The sequence below is a fragment of the Canis lupus genome, chromosome 36 (genome assembly GCF_011100685.1).
Source record: "Canis lupus familiaris isolate Mischka breed German Shepherd chromosome 36, alternate assembly UU_Cfam_GSD_1.0, whole genome shotgun sequence".
Lineage (NCBI taxonomy): Eukaryota > Metazoa > Chordata > Mammalia > Carnivora > Canidae > Canis > Canis lupus.
In genome coordinates, this window is record NC_049257.1 from 29,059,372 (window position 1) to 29,083,636 (window position 24,265).

General features: G+C 39.7%; 1 long non-coding RNA gene across 8 annotated transcripts in view; it reads right to left on the bottom strand.

The window, feature by feature from the left end:
- LOC102156220 overlaps positions 1–24,265 on the bottom strand; it is a 54,966-nt gene that overhangs the window by 3,941 nt on the left and 26,760 nt on the right. For 2 of the 8 annotated variants that reach the window (XR_005384879.1, XR_005384873.1), the window contains 2 exons: positions 24,024–24,151; positions 15,090–15,344 (listed from right to left, as the gene is read on the bottom strand). This is a non-coding gene — a long non-coding RNA (uncharacterized LOC102156220). Of the gene's footprint in view, positions 1–810; positions 2,012–15,085; positions 15,345–24,023; positions 24,152–24,265 lie in introns of those variants that run through there. The other 6 variants (XR_005384875.1, XR_005384874.1, XR_005384878.1 and 3 more) reach the window with 6 other exon arrangements.

Consider the following 24,265-nt stretch of genomic DNA (forward strand, 5'->3'; position numbering starts at 1 on the left):
GCTCTTTCCATAATTGGAAGGCCGCTTTTAAATAATACTCATACCTGGGGCACCCAGGGGGCTCAGTGGTTGAGCATCTGCCTTGGGCTCAGGTCATGACCCCAAGATCCTGGGATTGAGTCCCGCGTTGGGCTCCCCACAGGGAGCCTGCTTCTCGCTCTGCCTGTGTCTCTGCCTCTCTCTCTCTCTCTCTCTCTCTCTGTCTCTCATGGGTAAATAAAATTTAAAAATAATAATAACAACACTCATATCTAGGCTTCACCTCAGATCCATTGCAAAAGAACACTTGAGAATGAACTCTACTCAAGAATTATTTATCAAATTTCCCCAGATGGTGGAGAAATTTGTAACTGTCCTCAGTTTGTTTTCACACTTAACCTCCATGTTACCTGTGCCTTGGGTATCATTCACCTGGACTGCCACAGTACCTGCCGAAAGTGTCCCCTCGCCATCTTCCTTGCCATTCCCAAATCAAGTGTCCTGAAAGGGCACTTAGGAAACTTGAATGTGCATACAAATCATGAGATAGAGGCTCTATTCAGTAAACCTTGGGTGAGGCTTCAGATTGTATTTTTCTTCCAAATTCCCAGATGACGGTCACTGCTGACCCACAAACCACACTTAGAGGATCAGATCCTAATTGCTATTGCATCAATAAACAAATTGATTAACAGTTAAAATGCGTTTTTCATTTTCCACCTCGTATAAACGTAATAACAGAGAAAAGTAAACATACATTCTTGCAAATGTAGAGAGTTACATTCACCCCAAATATATACACATACATATGCATATATGCAAATTAGTGTAGTAAAGTGTTAAATATTTCAATTACTGATCATTCTCTGGAACTTTTACTCTGATCTTTTTTTTTTTTTTTTCAGATTTCTGTCCACGTCTCTAAGCTCTTTCTTTGTTTTCCTTCACTTTGAACGATAAAATTATCTTCAACAAATTAACAGATAAAAATATATTGACAGCCGTACTGCAGATTAAGACTTCCAGAATCATAAAGAAAACTGCTAGTACTGCTTCCTGATTCTGGAGGTTGTTTTCTCTTTCTTTTCTTTTTCTTATGTCACCTAATTAATTTGTCATTTTACATTTAAAAAGTGGACTCTTTCTCCTGCTGTTTGATGATTATCCATGCTGGTTAATATGTTTAAGTAAAGACACAGATTCTTTGAAGGCTTGAAGCTCTAGGACAGTTCATAGGACACGTCTGACGTCAGCGGACTCTGACCTCCACAGTCAGGCACTCGAAATAAATTTCTCCCCTGAGCAACTTTAGGTCATATAAACTAAATATGTCAAAGGTTGGCAAGTACCCTTCATGGTGGGTAAGAGAAAATAGAAAGAAATAGAATTGGAGGATTAGAGAAATACACTGTGACAAACTTGATTCCATATTCTGCCTACCCATCTGTTATTGCATTTTTAAAAATATCTTCTCATTATGATCACCTAGAAATTAACCATACTGTGTGGGAACTAATACATACCTGGTATTGCTATACTTATGTTAAGTATAAATAACAGCAAACATACAGACTGGAAAAATGTTTTCCAGGAACTGTTGACAAATATTACTTAACCTTGGCGTACTTATATATTTCCTGCCCCATGGTTACCCAAAACCCATAAGAAGAAAACACTCCTCACTGAAGCCTTTGGACTCAGACTGGGACTAAATCTGCTCTCCTGGGGTCTCCAGTTGCAGATCCTGAGACCTCCCGGCCTCCGTGCTCACCTGAGGCAATTCCTTATAATACATCTCTTCATGATATACGTAATTTAAAGACGTGGATACCTCTTATCTGTTGCTCTGAGGAATCCTGACTAATACACTGAGATTTGAAAGATGAAAACAGGGGCACGTGGGGGGCTCGGTCGGTTAAGTGTCTGCCTTCTGCTCCAGTCGTGCCCCAGGTCCTGGAATGGAGCCCCGTGTCTGGCTCCCTGTTCAGCAGTGAGTCTGTCTCTCTTTCTCTCTCTCTCAAATAAATAAAATCTTTAAAAAAAAAAAAAAAAAGATGAAAACATTCTAGAGATCCTTAAACAACACATTCTAGAGATCCTTAAACAACACTATGCTTATAGTCACAACGGTGTACTATACACTTAAAAAGTCAGTGAGAGGGCCGATCCCATATGATGAGGGTTTTTATCATGAAGAAAAAGTGGGGAGGAAATTTCCTTTGTTGAGCCCAATATATTTTGAATGCCAGAGTCACTGAGATAAGGGCACACGCGGCCAAGGTTTGCATACTGGATACGGAAGTTTTGATGTTTCTAACGTCTCTCACTACCTGTCAGTGTTTAAATTATATTTAACTGTGGGTCTCATCACTAGAAAATAAGGAGCTTCAGATAACCATTAAGATGTTGAAGGTGGAATGTTCTTTACATGGATTGCAACTCCTAAATTATAGAGAGCGTCTTCATAAGCAGACAGCCACCCTCCCTCTTTAGTCGTCAGTGGCTTATCCCGAGTGAACATCAGGAGAGCTGCAGTTTTAATATTTAAACTCATCACCAGAATCACAAACACATCACAAGCTATTACACCTGTGAAACCTTGAAAGTGTAACCTGAGAGTCTTTCCAGCCCAAAATGAATTATAAAAAGTGAAGTAGATTACAAATACGTCCCCAGCCTGAGGTTAGAGAGCTCATGAATCACTCCACCGAAAGAGCCCCCGAGCCCTAAATATCATTGTAAACCTCATATACTCTGTTGTTATGCATAGAACTATTTATAATATCAAAATAATACGGTATTTGGGATTTTCCCCGTAGTCCCGGTATTCATAATGGTTATAGTTTGCTTCTCAAACGACCCTTGAGAAAAAACACACATTAACATGATCGTAATGAAGTCACTGGAGGACTGCCGTTGCTTAGGAACATCACAGATTTCTAGCCTGGATTGAGGATTTATTATCATCTGAGCCATTGAAATCAGCAATTGGGTGCTTTTCCTTTGATTAGACGCTATTTATCAACGTGGCATCGCTAATACTTCCCAGTTAAGCTGATGGATGAAATCAATTCTATGTTGCATTACTCATCGTGTGTTATTTAATTTGGAAATAAAACTGTACCCTTACACATCTAAAAATACAAACTGTAGAAATGGAAGCACTGCATAATAAGCGGTCTTACGGTGGTAAATATTTTTACTGTTTTCTAAGCTTTACTCATTTTCATGCTTTTAGTTCTCCTTGTCACCTCACCTGTTTATCAAAGACAACGCAGAACTGATACATTTCTCAAAGGCTCTCGATGCACAAGCACTCACTCAAAGGGCCATTTCTGATCACTAACATACTGTGAGCCAGGGGATTTATGTTGACAACGGCCAAAATAAATGGCTCCGGTTTCAGGTTTTCATGAAAAAGACAAGCCTCCAAACTCGGAATTTTATTATATATAGCACTAATTTTTTTTTTAAGATTTATTTATTTATTCACAAGAGACACACAGTGAGAGGCAGAGACACAGGCAGAGGAAGAAGCAGGCTCCCTGCAGGGAGCCCAATGCAGGACTCGATCCCGGGACCCCAGGGTCACTCCCTGGGCCGAAGGCAGGTGCTCAACCGCTGAGCCACCCCGGTGCCCCAATGTACAGCACTAATTCTTAAAATGACATCTTAATGTAGAAGATGTAGAAACCACTCCAACCATCTGCTTTGTCAGCTAACCTTACAATTGTGTGCCAACTCGTTTTTCTCAGATTAGCTCTATAAATTAGGCAGTTTGGGAAAAATACAACTCATCTTCTGTTCCCTTTAAAACCTATCCATTGATGCAGAACACAGAATGTGTCACTAGAGTCTGATTGCTCCCACTTTCTCCTTTGTGTTCTATGCATGATTGTTGGGTTAAAGGGGCAGTGGGAAAACAGAGGGAGTGGAGAACTGTTGGCCATATAACAAACTCAAATGCTGAGAAAACAAAGGAGATTAATGTACCCTGTTTCAGTTTAAATACCAGAGTAATTATTGGAATAAGATAAAGAACAATTTGCCACATTGCTTGGAAATTTGTTTATGAGGCATATCAAATACAACTCTAGCGCAAGCCTAAGAATAATGGTTTTCACATAATCATAGTTAAAAAGTCTTCTGAAATTCAAGAAACTACATCAGATCATTCTGACACAAAATGATTCATTCTTATCTCAGGAGAATCTAATTTCATAAACAGCTCTTTCACTCATTTGATCAGCAGACACTCACTGAGCTCCTGACTAGACACTATTCTAAATGCTAATAATGAGGGTGGGAACAATACAGACAAAATCCCCGCCCTCTGAGAGCTTTCTTTTAGTAAGAAAGGCCTGAAACTAATATTACACTGTATGTTAGCTAGCCGGAATTTAAATAAAAACTCAAAAAAAAAAAAAAAAAAAAAAGCAGTCATAAAGGAAATAGATAACAGTCTCAGGCAGTGATAAATTTTTCAAAGAAAAATAAAACAGAAATAGAATAGAGAACTATGTTCAAAAGCTTTTATTTTTAGAGTTAACAAGAAAAGCTTTCGGGGATCCCCAGGTGGCTCAGCGGTGCCTTCAGCCCAGGGCATGATCCTGGAGTCTTGGGATCGAGTCCCACATCGGGCTCCCTGCATGGAGCCTGCCTCTCCTTCTGCCTGTGTCTCTGCCTCTCTGTCTCTCTGTGTTTCTCATGAATAAATAAAATATTAAAAAAAAAAAAAAAGCTTTCTAAAGAAATAACATTTGGGCAGAGACCTGAAGGAAAGTAAGGAAGTAAGCCTCATGACTACCTGGTGGAAACACAATCCAGGGAGTGGGAGCTGAAAGTGCAAAGGCCCTGCAGTGGGAGTGTGCCGGGCATGTCCAAAAACAGGAAGGAGAGCAATACTAGTATAAAGAGTCAAGAGGAAGAGCAGCGAACAGATCAAAGAGGTAGCCAAGAGCTGCCATAAACTCTATCAATTATAAGAGTTATAATCCAACAATTGAGGTAAGGGAACCCTGGGGAAGAAGTGATGCAGGTGAAGGATTCCTGTTTGAGGCACCAGGTATCTATTGGAGGTTAACATGGAGATTTTGAAAGAAGACAGTTTGATAAGTGAGTCTAGAACTCCTAGGAAAGCCTGGAGATGTAAGGTTGAGTTAGTGCGTTGACGGAAATCAAAGTCCGGGGACTGGATAAGAGGACCTGGAGAATGGGTATAACTTGAGAAGGAATGAGGAGCAACAGAGAAGTTAGGGAAAGGATATAAAAGCAAGGGATAGTGGGAAGGGTACGGCCAATGAGGGTAAAACCAAATGAGAACGGTACCCTCAGCCCAAGGAAGAGAGGGTTCAAGTTGTTGCCAAATACTGCTCCTAACATCAGGTAGGATGAGAACCAAGATCTGGCCATTGATTTGGGCAGTTTGCAAGTTATTAATGACCTTTGCAAAAGGGACCAATAGAGGAAGAGAGATAATGAAAGTCTTATTGGAGTGCGTTCAGGAGAAACTTGAGGTCAAGTCATAGAAAGAAGTGATAGAGAGAGCCCTTCCTAAAAGGGTTAAGAAACATGGAGACAATCAATGGGTTAAGATAAAGAAGATAAGAAAACTCAGAGTGGTACCTGGAGGGGAGGAGAATGTGAGGTCAGGGAGGGTTATTTTATTTTAAAGATGTCAAATCTGTGAGTGATCGTTGGTAAAGGTCCAGCAGGGAAAAGGAAATCGCTAATAAGGAAGCAAGGTGGGTAATGATAGAGTCAAAATCTTGCAAGGGGGTGGGATCCAGGAATACTGGTGGAAGTGCTGTCACAAATAAAAGTAGAGCGAGTGGGCCAAGTGATGTAACGAGTGATGGGCAGGGTATGTGGTTGCAGATACAGGAAGGTACCACCTCCTCCTAGTTCCTGGGTGCTCGCATATCTATGAACCCTCGCCAGCTGCTAATCAGTTAAGTCTGCCTGTTTACTCCAGGTGAATCAACCTGAGGGAGGGGTTCGATTCAGCCCTCTGTGGCCAATTGGTTATTTCTGTTCTGTGGCTACGAGCTCCATCCCATGTGAGAGAGATGCCCTTTGGCAAAAGCAAACCAGAGCTCTTATGATGGAATCTCCTAAAAGAAGCAAATGGGTGTGTGAGTCTCCATCTCCATGTACCTCCATCTTTGGGTAATGATAGCGTGCTTCTTTTTTTTTTTTTTTTTTTTTAAGCTTAACCACATCTACTCCCCCAAATCAGAGAAAATCTTGTATGGCCAACACTATATTAGAAGTTTCTTCCTCGGTGATAAATGAGGTTTACAAATAGGTCAACGGTCTCCCCACCTCCCCCCACTCAGACTAGATGTGTAGGAGACGGAAGCAGAAAGCAGGGTTAAGGAGCAGCAGAGACGTATGGGAAGGAAGGATTCTAAACCCCGGTTTCCAAGTGAGCAGCCAACAACCACTTCACTATCTGCTCCTCAGACCAGGTCTCTGACCCCATGCCTGAGTCCTGATCCAGCTGGTCTGGTAACAGAGGACATGGACCCCCCTCCTAGTTCCTTCGGCCCCCTTTGCCAGGCAGTACCCACCCCCCGCAACCCCAATCCACACCATGAAATTCCACAAGAGGAAACGATTGTCTAGAAACATTAATCCTAAGTCTGATTTCAACATTGAATATTGATCGTGACCTACATGAATCAAAATGTTTTCTACCTTCATGCCTCAAGCAGCCCCTCGGCCTTTGATCATTGGAACTACTAAGTCTCCTGTCTTTATTCTTCTACTCCTTTCTAACTTCATTCCCCATTTCCTATGCCCAGTTTGTCTCGGACAATGACCAGCATTTCTGTTGAAAATAAATAGGTCGAGGTCTTTTATGACTACTTCCCTTCTCACTGTTTTCCCTTCTCTGGTACTGAATACCTGTTGAGCTGCCTAAACCTGTCATGGCGCTTCATCACCCTTTGCCTCTTCAAAAGATGCCCTTTCTCCCTGGTATGGCATCCCCTAATCTCTTCATACATCCAAATAAAACTCAAGTCTCAGATCTTCTGGGACCCCATCTCCAAATATCTTGACCTGTGTGGTTCTCAAACTTGGCTGACATTAGAATCACTTGGAAACTCTAAAAATAAAACTGAGGCCTGGGAGCCACCCTCAGAGATTCTGACTTAGTTGGATGGGGATGCCACCTGGGCGTAGGGATTTTCAGCACCTCCCCGGGCGATTCTGATGTACAGCTGAAGTTGAGAATCCCACCGTAGATGACATATGCCCTCCTGCTGCAACTGCAGATCCTGTCACAGATTCTTATCAGAACTTCTCACCCTGTACAGTTGGTTGTCTGTGGACCATACTTTATTAGGACTTTGCATCTCCAGTGCCTGCCTCAAAAAATAGAAGAATATTCAATATACAGGTTTTGAGCAAATGAAGGAATAAAATTATGTCTATATATGAATGTTGTGACTGCTTAATGAGGTAAGAGAACCTGAAGTATCTTGGGGGAAAGAAAATCACATAAATGGAGAATAAGGGAAATAGTATAGCTGGAAGTGGTTGCATGATGTGAGAGCCATGTTTGGAGCTACTTAGAATGATCCCTGAGCTACACCAAAAAGGAAAAAAAAAAAAAAAGAAAGAAAGAAAAAACAGCAGGTCTTTCACAAAAGTTACAAAATGAAATAACTGACAATCACACTTTTCCCCCGGTGTCCTCAAAGTGTCAACAGAAACGAGTCTCTAGAATTGCTCTGGTACCTGCCGTTTCATAACAGATGATTAGATAACATGTCAGCACTTTTTTTTAAAAGCAAGCTCTGAGCCCAACATGGGGCTTTAACTCACAACCCTAAATCAAGAGTTGCATGCTCTCCCCGCTGAGCCAGCCAGGCACCCCGACATGTCAGTGCTTTTAAACTAACCTACCTATGATTTGATCCCAAATCATAAGTTGTTTTTAAGTTGGTGGAATCTAATGCCCTTTATATAAAGTTGTTTTTAAGTTGGTGGAATCTAATGCCCTTTATATTACTAAGGCATCTGGATTCACCTCAGTTTATTATCCATACTCTATCTTATTTGAAGGCAAACATAAGAAGATTTAAAAAAAAAAAAAAAGTACAGTAAAATAAGCATGAAAAGAAATCCAGGAAGCACTAGGAGACTAGATGTAATGCCAAACATCATTATATTGGGACATGCTCCAATTATGGTATGTTTAATCTTGAGCAAATATGAACTAAAGATTCAATGATTACATTAGTAGGTAATATACACCAATTTTGCAAAACAAGTAAACAAAATCTGAATTTTAGGTTCATGCTTAGGTATATGTTATGAGAACATTTACTTTTTCTTAAATTTGTGAGAATTGCAATGAAAATCAAAGCATTTGGAACCTATCATTTTCAAACTAAAGAGAAAGAAAACATTTTTAAGAAAAGTTGTCCCTGCCATTGAAGGTACAATCTCCAAGAATTCAACAGAATTCTATCAGTTTTCAGAGGATCTGGAATTGAAACTTTTGAATCCTAAGATTTCTATGATTCCTGGCTTAGATATAGACATGTCACAAAATAGGCCATGCTGAAAATAATGCTATTTACAGAGGGAAGGATGCTACCATTCTGAAGCTGAAAAGCAAACTAGATCATTTTTATCTATTTAGGTGAAGTTGATTTGTTTTGCCCTTTTCTGTTTTGATATAATCAGCTATTATTTGTGTTAGTACTACTATTTCTTTGGCCTTTGAAAGTAGCAGACGAGCACAAGTATCTGAGTTTTTATTACTGTAGCTGACTCTCTGGTAGGCAATTTCCACATTCCACTCATAACTCAGGAAAGGGAATTGTCTTGCCTAATAATAGATCCTTAGGATGAATGCTTGAAGTCACAGACAACAAACAAATATTTACAAGAACTATTCAGCTACTATAAAAGAGGGAAGCTGGCCATTAAGACAACAGGAAATGCTGGGAGCTAAAGAGAATTGCGAATCTTAGGTATCTGTAAAGGCATTCAGATCGTCATCCTCATCATCAAAATCATCATCATCATCATCATCATCATCATCATGCTGTCCTTCATTTGGCCCCTACTTTGAATTCAATATTTTACATAATGGTTTTCCATAAAACAAGGAATTCTAGCAATAAAATTGGTCAAGAAATCACACATTAAAAAAAATAAAAAATAAAAAATAAATCGCACATAATAAATTTTTGTTTAGAGATAGATACTCCAGAGTCCTAAACCAACTACATCCATCCACAAAATTGCATGGCTGAAATAACTTGGCACAAAATCACACAAGTTTTTCCTTCTCTTGCAACATATTTTTACATTTACCCATTACCTAATAGACTTTGCAACTAGAACAAAAGAATAAAGAAAATGTACATATAAAATGAATACCTACTATTTCTAGAGTCTATACCAGAATAATTTCATATATTCATTTATTTAATCCTCACAATAGATTATGAAAAAGGTTTTATTATCCCCGGCACACATGATAGAACTGAAAACAAAGATATTAAGTGACTTATTCAAGATCATACTAATAAATGACAGATTTAGGACTGGAACTCATGTATTTCTGTCTTTATGCAGTCTCTTTCCACATCATAAAAAAAGTAGATATATATATATATATATCCTCAAGAAACCACTATCATGATGACATTAATGTTTATTTAAAAAGTTGTATAGGTATATTTTGAACCTCATTGTCCAAAATAGTCTTTACCGAGATTGCTTTATTTGGTAATTTCTCTGTAGAAACGCTAAACAGTGAATTTTTTTTTTTTTTTTACAATACATTAGTAAAGTCTATCTTTCGTCTGCATTGGCATAAAGCGAACCAACATTTTAAAAAATGTAAAATAATTTTACTGATGGAAATCACAAATATGCTCTCTTGTAGAAAATAGCTAAGAGCAACATTTGGCATCACAGAACACTCTATCATGAGAAATTTGCATTAAAATGTTATTCTGGACAAGAGGTATTTGTCATTCTCATCCAAATATCAAACATAGAAATAATTCTCAAATCAATTAAATTCTGCTAACTTAAAAAAAAATGCGGGACGTTGCCAATTCAAAATAAGATATCATCACAACTATGCTTGGAAGCATCTGGAAGGCACAAATTTCAATGTGACTAAAAGCCTATTAATACTTTAATTGCAGGATTGCATGACCTCAATCATTCAGTTAGATTTGTACGTAACTACTGAGAGGTGCCTCTAGAATATGGGATCTATTTCACACTTGAAAATGAATGTTTTTCAAATATGTTTCATCATTTCTGTCAAATTGATTCAGTCCAAGACGTATTCCGAAGTGCGAATTTATAAGCATCTCGAGAGAGGATACCCATAGGTATAGACAGTCGTTAAACACAGGTGTGGAGAATGGTCTCCCAATATCCTCAAATAGAATGACACATGCCTGTTAGGAAAACCAGAGAAAAGGGGAAACACTCTAGCAGCCGTTTCCTAGGTTTTCAGCACTATTGTAATCAGTGAGTAATGTTTAAATATTTAAAATACATGCATTTCCAAAGCCGGGAATGACCCCTTCACCCTGCCCTTTGCTGAGGGCAGGTGGCCTTTGCACCCATCCAGATTTTTAGCCCAGAGTATAAAGGAGAGAGCGCCCGGCAAATCAGAGCAGCAGGGATTCTCTGCCGCAGACCCCCCTGTCCTTGGTAGGATGTTGACAACCACCCTGCTTCCCGCTTGGTCCCTTCTCCAGGGTTCGGCAGCCTGGATGCAGGACCAGCGCACAGGCCTCCCGGCACCTGCCCTCCCCACCCCACCCTGACCTCTCTTTGGGGGATCTCAGCACCTGTGCCCCCGACCCTGAGCTCTCTCTGCAGGATCTCGGCCCCTCCTACCGCCCAGGCCAGAGTCAGGATGCTGAGTCTCGCCCCCCGGGGCCGTCGCCCTGTGCTCCGCCCTCGCAGGCGACGCTCACCTTCCCGGCCCGTGTTGCAGGAGCGCAGGAGGCCTGGGCCCCGGTCTGCCCCCGCCCCGCCCCCAGCACTGGGCAGAAGCCGGTGCGGCCCCAACAGGACAGGTGCAGCCCTTAGCCGGAGAGCGAGGGGCGGAGCTGTGGGCGGCATCCTCAGAGCCCTGGAGGCCCTCGCCCCCCTCCTGCTGGGACAGGGACAGGGACAAGGACAGGGACAGGCACAGGGATAGGGACAGGCACAGGGACAAGACAGGGACAGGCACAGGGACAGGGACAGGCACAGGGACAAGGACAGGGACAGGCACAGGGACAGGGACAGGCACAGGCACAGGGACAAGCACAGGGACAGGCACAGGGACAAGGACAGGGACAAGGACAGGGACAGACACAGGCACAGGGACAGGCACAGGCACAGGGACAGGCTCAGGGACAGGCTCAGGGATAGGGACAGGCTCAGGCACAGGCACAGGGACAGGCACAGGGACAGGCTCAGGGATAGGGACAGGCTCAGGCACAGGGACAGGGACAGGCTCAGGGACAGGGACAGGCACAGGCACAGGGACAGGGACAGGCACAGGGACAGGGAGAGGGACAGGCACAGGGATAGGGACAGGGACAGGCACAGGGACAAGCACAGGGACAGGCACAGCCTCCGTGCGCACCCCACGTGCCGTGGCATCTCCCCCTCGTGGCCAGTGGCCGAGGCCAGGCTGCTGGGGGCCGGCACAGGCCTCCCCGGTATCTGTCGCCCTCCACCCCCATAGCCCGCCGGGTCACCCAAGAGCTCCCTGCTGAGCATCTGAGGGCCGCGGGGACTGGCGCTGCCTGTGACACCTGCATCCGCAGGACTGTCAGGCTGCAGCTGGCCCCGCACGGTGACCGTCTCCTCCTCCTGGGCCTTGACCCGCCCGGTGCAGGACCCCGCCAGGTGTCCCTTCAGCCTGGGCTGAGCCCGGCCCTGGGGAGCCGCACCTGCTGCCCTCACAGGAGCGTGAGGCCCGGTGCAAACCCGCACCCAGGCACTGACTGGGGCGAAAGGGAGTCCGAGGGCTTGCCATGGAGGGAGACGACACGGCCTACTCACGGGCCCAGGACACTGCTGCTCACTGTGGGGCGCACACGGGTGTCACACTACTGTGGTGGCGGCGGGGGCTTTGTTCCTGTTTGTTCTGTTAGGGTGACCTCCTGATTCGCTCCGTGCAGGGCCTTGCAGAGCTTCGTTGCGGAGAACCCCCAGGATGAAGTCTCCAGAAATGTCTCAAAAGTGTAAGATGTTAATTTACATCGTTTTTCTTTTTTTTTACTTTGGTGTGTGTCGTCCTTTTAAATTATAGAAAACATTTTAATGGAAAGCAAACATGAAAACTTAAATATAGGGCAGAGCCTACCTTTCTATGTATGATACTACCTGTTTGCTAAGAAATACCTAGTAGTACCATGTGACTGCAACAGAAATACTTCCTTACTCATTCATTAGGAAAGCAAATACGCCTACTACTACTTTGACATTTTACGGAAGCTACTTTTAAATCAGAATATTTAGTTTTCAATAGTCATATAATCAACAGAGGTGTATTTATATATATACATACATATGAATATTTGTAGGTGTATGTATGTGTGTTTATTATATATTATATATATATATATATATTTTTTTTTTAGTAGGATCCACACCCGCCTGGAGCCCAATGTGGGGCCCGAACCCCTACCCCTGAGATCAAGACCTGAGCTGAGATCAAGCATCAGGCTGCTTAACTGACTGAGCCACCGAGGCGCCCCAAGGTGCATTTATATTTTTTAATGGGGTATAATTCCTTATGTATTTTTTTGCATATTTTCCTACTACACATTGAACTTGTATGTTTTTAAAATTACTGCATCTAGACAAATGTAAATGTTATTTTCCAGCTTTCTGATACCTACTATTTTAAATAGATATTTTTGTCTTAGAAATAAAAGCAAAAACAAAACAAAAACAAAAACATATACATTGATCTGGGTTTAAAATTAAATAAGCCTTTTTCAGTAAAAGAAGACTGGAAAAAAGTAGATTGTTTAAGTGCTAAAATATTGAGAAATTTGAAGTTGTTCACTATTTGTATTTCCACCGTTATAAATATTGTCTTGGTGTATATACGGTTACTGCAACAGAACTGATATCACTTTGTTTTTTAATAAATATAAATCTGAAATTTTTATATTTAGAAATGCTTGAACTACTTTGTTTTTAATTTCAAAAATTTAATTACCAAAATAGGAAAAGTATTTTGATACAGTGCACATAACTTTTTTTATATATAGTTTCAGAATTTTCCTACTTAACTCTTCTTCTATAATTGCGATGTTTTTGTTTTCATAGTCATTAAGCTTAATTGTTCCCACTTCCTTTCTAAATAAATACCTGTTTGGAAAGTCGCTTCAATTTTGGAAAGATGGGCTATTTAAAATGCTGTTTTCCCTGGCCATAGAAAAACTTATATTAGGAAAGCATCGGGTAGCTAAACTCCTAATTCAGGCTAAATGGGAAATGAGTACGTGCGGTGTGTGCCTGTTACCTGAGAAGTGTTGTTACGGAGTAAGTGATTTAATGATATTTCCTTTAAAAAAGATGACTTTTGCCCCAATGCCACGCTGAAATCCCCACTGCGCAAACTCCTTGATGATTATGTGTGCACCGTTAGCTGGAAAGCCCCCTGTGGTACTGTTCAAGGAGACGCTGCTTTGGGAACTATCCATCCTGTAGGTACCGCAGGTAAAGCCTTCCTGTTCCCTCCTGTCCTCTGGCTTACCTGTGTCCACCAGGTGGTGAGCCCGGGCTCAGGTAACAGTTGATTTAACTCCCTGAAGTGTGTAGTGACATTGCTGGGTGCTGCTCTGCTAAACTTCATGACCTGGGTCTTCCTTTCCTCACTACGTCTCCTGGATGATTTCCCAGCTCTGTGGCTGACGCCTTCTGCTCACCTTTTAAATACATGTTTTCTTAAGATGTCAGCTCGCAGCCTTCTTCTCTTTCCTACAGGCCAACCTCTCCCCGGGCAACACGATTTTCTTCCTGACTTTCCTTAAGACCAATCTCAATATGATGTTCAAATCTTTATCTTCAGCCCAAACTTTTGAGCCTCGGAACTGTCTCTTCTAGGCCACTTAAAAAAACAACCCACTCAAACGCCGTGAAAAGGAAATCTAAGTCAGTATGATCACCACTTTCCCCCCCAAACCTGCTTGTCTTCCACAGTCCGCTTCAGTACGTAGGATCACTCCCCATTCCGTCTCGTTCCTTCATCTCCCCTCCCACACTGAGGCAGGAGTTAGTTACTAGGTCCAACGTACTCTCTTTCAGACTATCTCTTAAGCCTCCCCCATTTGTCTGTCATTTCTGGTCCCACCAACTCCTCATATTATTGAAATCCTCTCTGATCTATCGAACCTCCAGAGTGATTGGATGAAAATATAAGTTGCTCCTGTTACTCGTCTTGCAAAAATCTCTAATGACCGTTGGGCCGCCTGGGTGGCTCAGTGAGTTAAGCATCCAACTCTTGATTCAGCTCAGGTCCTGACCTCTGAGTCATGAGATGGAGCCCTGCCTCGGGCTCCCTGCTCAGTGGGGAGTCAGCTTGAGGTTCTCTTCTCCCTGTGCCCTTCCCCCTGTGCTCTCTTTCTCTCTCAAACAAATAAGTAAATCTTAAAAAAAAAAAAAAAATCTCCAATGATTGTCAATAATCTATAAGATAAAATTCAAATATCTTCACTTACAAAACTTATTGCCACATGGTCAGAGCTTGGCTTTTCAGGCCCATCCCCTACCACTTTCCTTACATGTCTTAAAATCCCTCATGCCAAACTATTTTCTCTTTTCCAAACATGCCTTGCATTCCACACCCTCTACCTTTGTTTATTTTTTTTTTTCTCTGTCCCAAACCTTCTGTGCCACATATCTCTTCCTGGAAAGATTTATTTTTTTTTTTAATATTAAAGATAAACATTGTCTCTTCTCTGGAGTCCTCACACATGCTTTCCCTAGTATAATTTTAATTGTTCATTCACCTGTCTTCCCTCAGTACATTAAATATACCCATAGTAGAGTATTAAAACATAATGTATTATATTGTGCTGTGGTTCATTGAACGTGTTTTTACTTCCTAGGGAAAGGAATCTTGTCCTAGTCATCTTTTATTCCTAGCACTGAGGCATGCTAAATCAGGAATTTAATCTAGGTTTATTAAATAAATGAACTAATAAATTCATGACAGTCTGAGTGCACTACCACTCCTGTCTCTTTCTCATTTTTTCCCTCAACATTGAATTGGTCATAAGCGCCTATTTATTTTACTTTCAAATTATCTCCTCAATGCAGTCTTCCTTCTTTCCTCCATTTTCATTGGTTTGGTGGAGCACCTAGATGCAAAGGGACATAAAATTGTTTAAGCAAATGATGTAAAAAGAGGCTTTCGATTTTTCTTTTTAGTACTAAGTGGGAGTTAAGGCAGGGAAGAAAAGAGTTAATGCCTTACTGCTGACACTTGGGTTGGAGTCCGTATTTGACTCTTAAAACTATAATGAACAATAAAATGATCTTTGAAATCTTAAGGTAATATTTCTGTAGCTTATAGAAAGTTCTGGATTATCTAATTACTGGATATGCAATTATAATTCATGTTGAATTACTCAAATACATTTCAGTTTCATCATTTCCCTTAGCTGACTTCACTACCAACTCTTTAGGAACCATCAACTGACATATTTCTCACCATACTTCAAGCCAAATCTGTGCTACTTTAACTTCTTAGTGTTTGATAGCTCATCATAACTCTTTGTATTTGTGTGTTTATAAATTTGTGTATGTGCTTAACACTATTAAGTACCTTCAATGTGATGATAAAAATAATATCGTAAAAACTTAGGTAGGGACAAAACTCAGAGAACTCTACTCACTGACTTTCTAAATTATAGAATTTTAAGTGATGTATAGGAAGCATGTGATTTCATGGCTTTAAATACTGGAATTAAATTTCTGTCCCAAGTAGGAGATTTTCAATGATGTTTGCACAAATAAAGTACAAACTATAATCCAGCTGGTCTATCTGCTACATACTCAATTTAGTGGATTTATTAAATAAGTGCCTGCTGTCATTGGTATTAAACACAAGAAAAAAAACGGCAAAAAAAGCCATACTCAAAATATACTTTTAGCCAAAAATACCCGCACTCATTTCCAACGTTTTGGAAAGGATTAAATTGTTTACTTTCATTAATTACTAGATAAAAGAGAAATTATTTAACTTATTTAAATAGCAAACAAAAAATAAAATACTAATCATGCACAACCATATACGTTTGTTCCACCAAAGTTCACTTGATTTCTTAAACTTCCATGTATATTGTATTTATCTGTTGACATAGTATTATATTGTACATTCTAATCTACAGTTCTGCACTGTTGTAATTAGAGAGTAAGAATGGTCACATTTCCCATATAATATACTCCTATTTTGTTTGGAATTCTAGGTTAAAACTCTAAGATTCCTGTTTTCAACCATGACTGAGTACTCAGGATTAGATTAACTATCCTGATTTATCAACTATAAAACCCAACAAAATAGGTGAAGCATCAGATGACACATTTTTGGTGACAGGTAGCACAGAACAATAATCTATGAGACAAAAGGGAACTGCTGAGATGAGTCCCTCAGTTGCCCAGACTTTCATCTGGAGGCACTTTCCAAACCACTGCACAAACACGTGGAGCCCAGACATAGCATAGAAGTCTCCTTTTTGTAGAAATTAACAGAGCTACAAAATTTGTATGAAAGTGAAAAGAATGCAGAATAGCCAAAATGATCTTGAAAAATGAGAACAAAGTTGGAAGATTCACATTATCTGATTTCAAAACCTACTACAAAGGTTACCGTAATCAAGACACTGTGGTGTTGGCTTAAGGGCAGACACGTAGACCAATGGAATAGAATAGAGAGCCCAGAAATAGACATGCAGTTATGTGGTCAATTGCTTTTTACACACATCAAAGTAATTCAATGGAGAAAGAGAAGTTCTTTCAACAAAAGGTATTGGAACAACCAGATATTCATATGGAAAAAAACTAACTTCAGATGTGTCTCTCACAGTACTCAAAAATTATTTCAAGAAGGATAATAGATCTAAACACAAAAGCTATTATAAGGCCCTATGAATTCTTTATATATTCTAATAAAAACCCTTTTTTCAATGTAAGTATTGTACATATTTTCTCAAATCTATGAATGTCTATTCACTTCACTTTCACATTACTTTCTTAATGGAATCTTTGATAAGCAGAAGTTTTCCATTTTTATGAAGTCTACTTTGTTATCTTTTTATGATTTGTGCTTTGTCTTGTCTAAGAAATCTTTGACCCCAAGTTTACAAATATATTCTCTACGTTTTCTTTACTATGCAGACGTTCAAATACAAAAGGTTGCGTGTAATGACTATTCAGGTGTCTTCCTCAGTGGGTATTTTTTAAAATAAAGGATTTAGCAAAAGTTGCTAAAAATATTAACTCATACTTTTAGAGGAACACAAAGAATAGTTACAACTGTCAATTTTCTCTCTCTCTTTTTTTAAAGATTTTATTTACTTTATTTATTTATTTATTTATTTATTTATTTATTTAGCAGGGAGGAAGGGGCAGAGGGAAAGGGAGAGAATCTCAAGCAGACTCAGTACTGAGGGCAGAACCCAACACAAGGCTCAATCCCAGGACCCTGAGATCCTGACCTGAGCTGGTCACCCAGACATGCCTTCTCTTCCTTTAAATATGATGTCTTAGGGGCACGTGGATGGCTCAGTCAGTTAAGTGTCCAACTCTTCATTTCAGCTCAGGTCATGATCTCAGGATCCTGAGATCAAGTTCCACATGAGGCTCTGCACTAATGGAGAACCTGCTTAGGATTCTCTCTCTCTCTCTCTCTGCTCCTCCCTGCTGGCTCACTCTCTCTCTAAAAGAAAAATTAATTAATATTTTTTTAAAAGTTTTAATATGATATCTTAAAGTCTGGGCATTAACATGTCAGATCTCGAAGGCTCTTCCAAGTTCATCTATTGGTACAAATGATCAATAGATCATGATAAGAAACTGATAAATAAGAATACTAGATAAGATAATAGATAATAGATAAGAAACTGTGAGGGAGGGGCTACATCTGGGCAAGTGGCCAGGCCAGCGCTCAATGTTCTACCTATTGCCTACCTATTGTTCTACCTATTGATTCAGAAAGTGAAAAAAATTACATGGTATCTTGCTCAATTTTCTTGTATATCATAACAATAAACATTATAGAGCAGTAAAATAAAAATAAACTGCCTCAGTAGGTAGAGCATGTGAATTTTGATCTTGGGGTCATGAGTTCAAGCCCTATGCTGGGTGGAGAGCTTGCTTTAAAAAAAAAAAACAACGAAAAAATCAAAAACAAAAAAATATTTTTGACCCACATGACACTCTTGGCAAAGAAAATTTGTGTTAAGATTCACTAGAACTGCCCCACCTTGTGTTAAGCCTCAATAGAACTGTTCTACCGATACATATTGTATTTTCAATCCAGTACCATGCTGAAATTATGATAGATCTGTGTCATTTGTTTCTGATTTGACCTTTATCGCGTGACCTGTATTTTTGAAATTACACACACACGAGAAATGTCCAAATCTATTCAGTCATACAAACTAAGCCTTGTATGAATTTCAAGGAAAGTGTAACATGCCTGACACCAAAAGAAACAGAACGTGAGTGTGTAGCAAAGTATTGCCTTCACAAGGCAATAGGTAAAACGTTGAGTGCTGGCCTGGCCACCTGCCCAGATGTAACCCCTCCCTCACAGTTTCTTATCTACATTCTTACACTTGGGGTATTACATTGATCATTAAACTAAGGGCACATCTCCATGAACAACTGGAAATTTGAAGGAACCATAGCCATGCATACATATCCATCTGGTGGTGTACAACCTTTGTGTTCTGGATTGCTGATTCAGCAGAAAATCAATGAGGAGGCCAAATTAGATTGCTCATGTGTACCAATAGATGAACTTGGACCAGCCTTTGAAATCTGACGTGTAAATGCCCAGACTTGTGCTAGGTTTTGGGAATACAAAGATGAACGAGACACAACTGAAGCCCTTAAATACCTTAAGCTATTGAAATAGCTCTTAAATATTCTGAATATAGCTGATTTTGTTGGGACATGACCCACAGCTTACCTTCCTGACTCTTGATTTAAAAACAAATTTTGGGAGCATTATGTTTTAACTTTCTTTAGTGAGAGAGCTATAAATGAATTATTTTAAATTAGAATCCACCTGTGCCTTAAAGTCTCTAAATCTATTGCTACAAACTGTTGGATTGTATGAGCAGCCCAAAACTGATAAATCATTGATAAAATCACATCAAAAATAGTGATCTTTTTAACCTAATATCAAGAATAGCAGCAATCTAGAAATCAGAACTAAGAAGGGCTCCTGGCTGGCTCAGTCAGTGACTTTTGATCTCGGGGCTGGGGGTTTGAGCCCCACTGGTGTAGAGATTACTTAAAATCTTAAAAACAAAATGAAAAAAAAAAAAAATCATGGGACGCCTGGGTGGCTCAGCGGTTGAGCATCTGCCTTCAGCTCAGGGAGTAATACCGTCCCGGGATCAAGTCCTGCATTGGGCTCCCTGCAAGGAGCCTGCTTCTCCCTCTGCTTGTGTCTCTCCTGTCTCTCTGTGTCTCTCATGAATAAATAAAATCTTTTTAAAAATCATAACTAAGAGATGATGAATTGTAAGACTATCCTTCCTGAAATTACTGAGACTTATAACTAACATTGCATGAGAAAAGAATAATTGTAAAAAGAACATAATAAGGGTGCCAGGTGACTCAGTAGGTTAAGCGTCGGACTATTGGTTTCTGTTCAGGTCACAATCTCAAGGTCCTGGAATCGGGCCCCAGGTTGAGCTCAGAGCTAACAGAAGAGACTGCTTGTCCTTCTCCCTCTGCTACTACTCCCCCAGCCCATACTCTTTCTTTCTCAAATAAATAAATATAATCTTTAAAAAAATAAAATATTTTAAAAAAATTAAAAAGAACATAATATGTAATAATAACATAATAGAGTTTATGACACAAATGTCAGTAATCTTTATCACTCATTTCAGAAGCAATCCTTTTCATTCATAAAAAAAATTTATTTTGAGGGTCTTACATGTGCTAGGCATTCTTCTAGGTGCTGGAGGTATAATGATGAGAAGAAAAATAGCAAAAATAAATGCATTATCAAGGCATAAGCACTGTAGCTGGGAAAACATAGATATGATTTTGTTTGAGTGTGGGTATATCCCTATATGTGTGTATATACATATATTTGTGCATATACACACACACTGAAGGACATTGGCTTAATCATAAGGGCAGAGGAAGTCTCCTGAGAAAATAATCTCTGAGTTAAAGATCTAAAAGATGAGTATGAGTGAGTTAGATGAAGTTACATTCGTGTGAAACATCAGGAATGGCATATACAACACCTGTGGTGGAAGCAAGCCTGGGGAATACGGTGGCCTCAACAAAGACCTATGTAGCCAACCCACATAAGTGAGAGAGAAAGCACAGTGTGTGGTGAAAACAGAAAACTGGGTTAGGAAAAAAATACATAAGACCTTATGGGTCTTTTTAAGGGTTGACAACTAACAGGATGGAGTGTTTCGTTTAGTGTTTAGTTTACAGGATATCTTAACGAGACTGTGAATAAGCTAGCAGAGTAATTACCCCATAAGAAATACTTGGTGTCAAAAAAATAAAAAAAATAAAAAAAGAAATACTTGGTGTCCTCTTTTTTGGGGAAGACGGCGAGTACATTCTTACATGCAAGAGATAGTTGTGTTATGCTGCATGATGTAGTTGCTATTGTCTGAATGCGGATAGTTCAAATTTGGATGATGTAGACCGTGCTGGATAGTGTGTGTCGATACTCAACAGAATAATATGTAAGCTCAAGGCCCATATGAATATAATATGAATTATATTTTTAAATATACATTAATGGTACTATGAATATGTGATCAAAGACATTCAACATCACCCTTGTCCTTCTAAACATCTGTTCTCCAATACCGCAAGCAGTAAAAATCTAAAAACTACATTTCCCAGACATCTTTGCAAGCAATTTTCTGTTTTCAATTCTGTCAAAGAGAGGCACTCCTCTAAAATGTGGAAGTCAATTGGAAAAGGACAAACATTGTATGTTCTCATTCATTTGGGGAATATAAATAATAGTGAAAGGAAATATAAGGGAAGGGAGAAGAAATGTGTGGGAAATATCAGAAAGGGAGACAGAACATAAAGACTCCTGACTCTGGCAAACGAACTAGGGGTGATGGAAGGGGAGGAGGGCGGGGGGGTGGGGGTGAGTGGGTGACGGGCACTGAGGGGGGCACTTGACGGGATGAGCACTGGGTGTTATTCTGTATGTTGGCAAATTGAACACCAATAAAAAATAAATTTATTATTAAAAAAATAAATTAAAAAAATAAAGTGAATTTGAGCACCAAAAAAAAAGTAAATAAATAAAAAAATAAAATAAAATGTGGAAGGTTGAAGAGAAAGAGAAGGATCGTTCTCCTCCAGAAGCAAAGCATAAAACTTGTGTTTGTCAGACCAGCAAATAGCTGGTTTTGGAGTTGATCCAGAAGCGGAGAGGGAAAATCAAACAGGGAAGGAAATAAAGCCAATAAAAGGACATTGATGGGGTAACAGGATTACATTGTCGTCAGCCAGGGCTCAGTCCTGCTGGAGACCCTCGGAGAGACTGTGTAACGAACCGTTCAGAGAGAAAATTGAGGAGCAACCAAAAAAAAGTAGAAGGAAAACTGAAAAAGAGGGAAGCCAAGGAGGAAGAAAATGTCAAGACCAACCACAGAATCAATTGAACCAATTTGGCAAGAAAGATAAGTTCCTAAGGTGTCTTTGAAGTGGGCACTGATGGGGTCATTGTTAATTGGGGCAAAGGCATCTTCAGTGGTATAACTGGGACAACGCTTGCCTGAAGCAGATTGAAATTTAGAAATTTAGCTGTGAAAGTGAGCAGAGGGTAAGGGAGGCTGTTACAGAAAAAATATATGAATGTAAGTGTCTGTATTATGAATTCCGTAATAGATTCTTATATTATTCATTTACTTATGTATACTCAAGTTCACAAAAGCCATAGATACAAATACTAAGTTTTTTATGTTCAACATTTCATCAGGTTTTTAGGACTTTGTTATTCATGGTGGGAAAAGCATAATTTTCTCTTGATTTATTGGTTTATCTGAGTAGTCATTTTAAGTGTACAACTTTTTCTCACATTTAATAAAATTAAATTAAAAAAAACACTGAGGTCCCTTATATACTCTAATCACTTGGCTGCTTATGTTTTCTCCGTATTGAAAGTGACAAAGCTTTTAATACACTAGAGCCGCCTACTAAAAGCTCAGAATTGCTCGTACTAATTGAGAATTTGTCAGTATGTTACCCTCGGATGCACGTGGCTAAGTCACAGTGGTGTCAGGGGAATCACAAAAAAAAAAAATGTGATGCAATAAGGCTTTACGGTCTTTTATTTTTTTTTTAACATGATGCATGGCTCATGACATACGCTGCCCCTAAAAATGTGAATTTCGAAACTCCTCTCCTAAGCATAGCGGAAGCGGCATCTTTTTTTCTATATTAGAATTTACCTTGGCAGAACTATCTAAAATAATTCCATGGGTCTATGTTCAACCAACAGCGCCAGAGTCTAGGCTAAGCATCAGAGATACGAGCACCGGGAAGACATGCCTTGGAATAAGTTTTTTCAAACCACAGCTTGAGATCAATCAGGGATTTGTTAAATCAATGTACGGGGTTGCACTAATGGTTCTAAAGAAATGGAATGGGATGGAAAACATCAAGGTTACATTTCCCTTGGCAAATATAAATATTGTTTCATGAAATTCACTTTCAACTTCATAGGTCACCCACGTAAAAGGTATTCCTTGCTATGGTTGAAGGCAAAAAGATTTGAAAGCTATGGTTATAGACGGACTCTTTCATAACCCAGAGTGGTGGCTGAGGGAGGAGGGGCTGTCTGATGACAGACGTGTAAAGAGAGCGTTTCAGTATAATGATATTAGTTCTATGGTAAATGATATTCAGGGTTGTATGGCGGCTGAAGGAAAGGCATTTATTTAACCCAGCCTGTAAGATAACAGGTATTTTTAAGAAGAAAATAAATTCAAGTGTCTACCAATTATACTATTCAACAACCCAAGGTTATTTGTTAAATAAACTCATAAATGTGTTACATAAAAATAACTGGAAGTACTACTCTTGAAAATATTTTATGCCTCCTAAAATGCTGTACAACACTGCTTCGGTATTGAAACCTCACAAGCTACAATAACATGTTTTTTAGATAAATGAAGAAAAACGTTATATAACTTTTATCCACAGAGTTCTGGAGTTTACTTTTGAAGTCATAAAATATGGATTAAAACAAACATGATGTCATCCACATTTGGAAACCCTTCAAATCGATCTTTAGCTTCATATTAAAGAAGAAGAAGCACACATCAAGAATGCAACATACATATTTAAAGCAGCTTCTAGGGAGTAGAGTGTTTCGGGTCTCGATAACCCCTCACACAGTGATGATTCCCAAGCCTATACTCGGTTCCAAGCCTGTGTCTTCCAGTATTGAGCAGCTCCTTCTGGATTCCCACAAATACCTCAAATTCAACATTATCAGAATAAATTTTTAATTTCAAAAATAAGATTCTCTTTGGGGTGCCTGGCTGGCTCAGTAGGTGGAGCATGCTGCTCTTGATCTTGGAGCCGTGAGATTGAGCCTCCCATTGAGTGTAGAGCTTACTTCTAAAAATAATAATAATATTCCCTCTTATATACCCGACCTGGATAGTAGCATTGCCACCCAACTAGATACTTGAGCCGGGAACCTAGTAGTTATCTTAGATTCCTTCCTCTCTGTCGTATATCATTCCCAATTATGAAAAAAAAAAATCAACCTAGTAGATTTTCTGAACTTAATTTACCCTTTCCTTTTCTTTCATCTTCTGCTGCTTTAGCTCACTTCACTTCTTATGAAAAGTTGAGTAGGCTTCATACCTCCCATCTTGGCCGCCTCAAATCCAAACTCTTTTCTGCTGTCAGGGTGACGTTTCTGCAAAAGAAATCAAATGACATTTTTCTTCTACTTAAAATTCTTCACTAGCTCCTTATTTCTTATTAAATAAGATCTTTAGAATCCAAGATTTTTCTACCAGCTTGCCTTCAA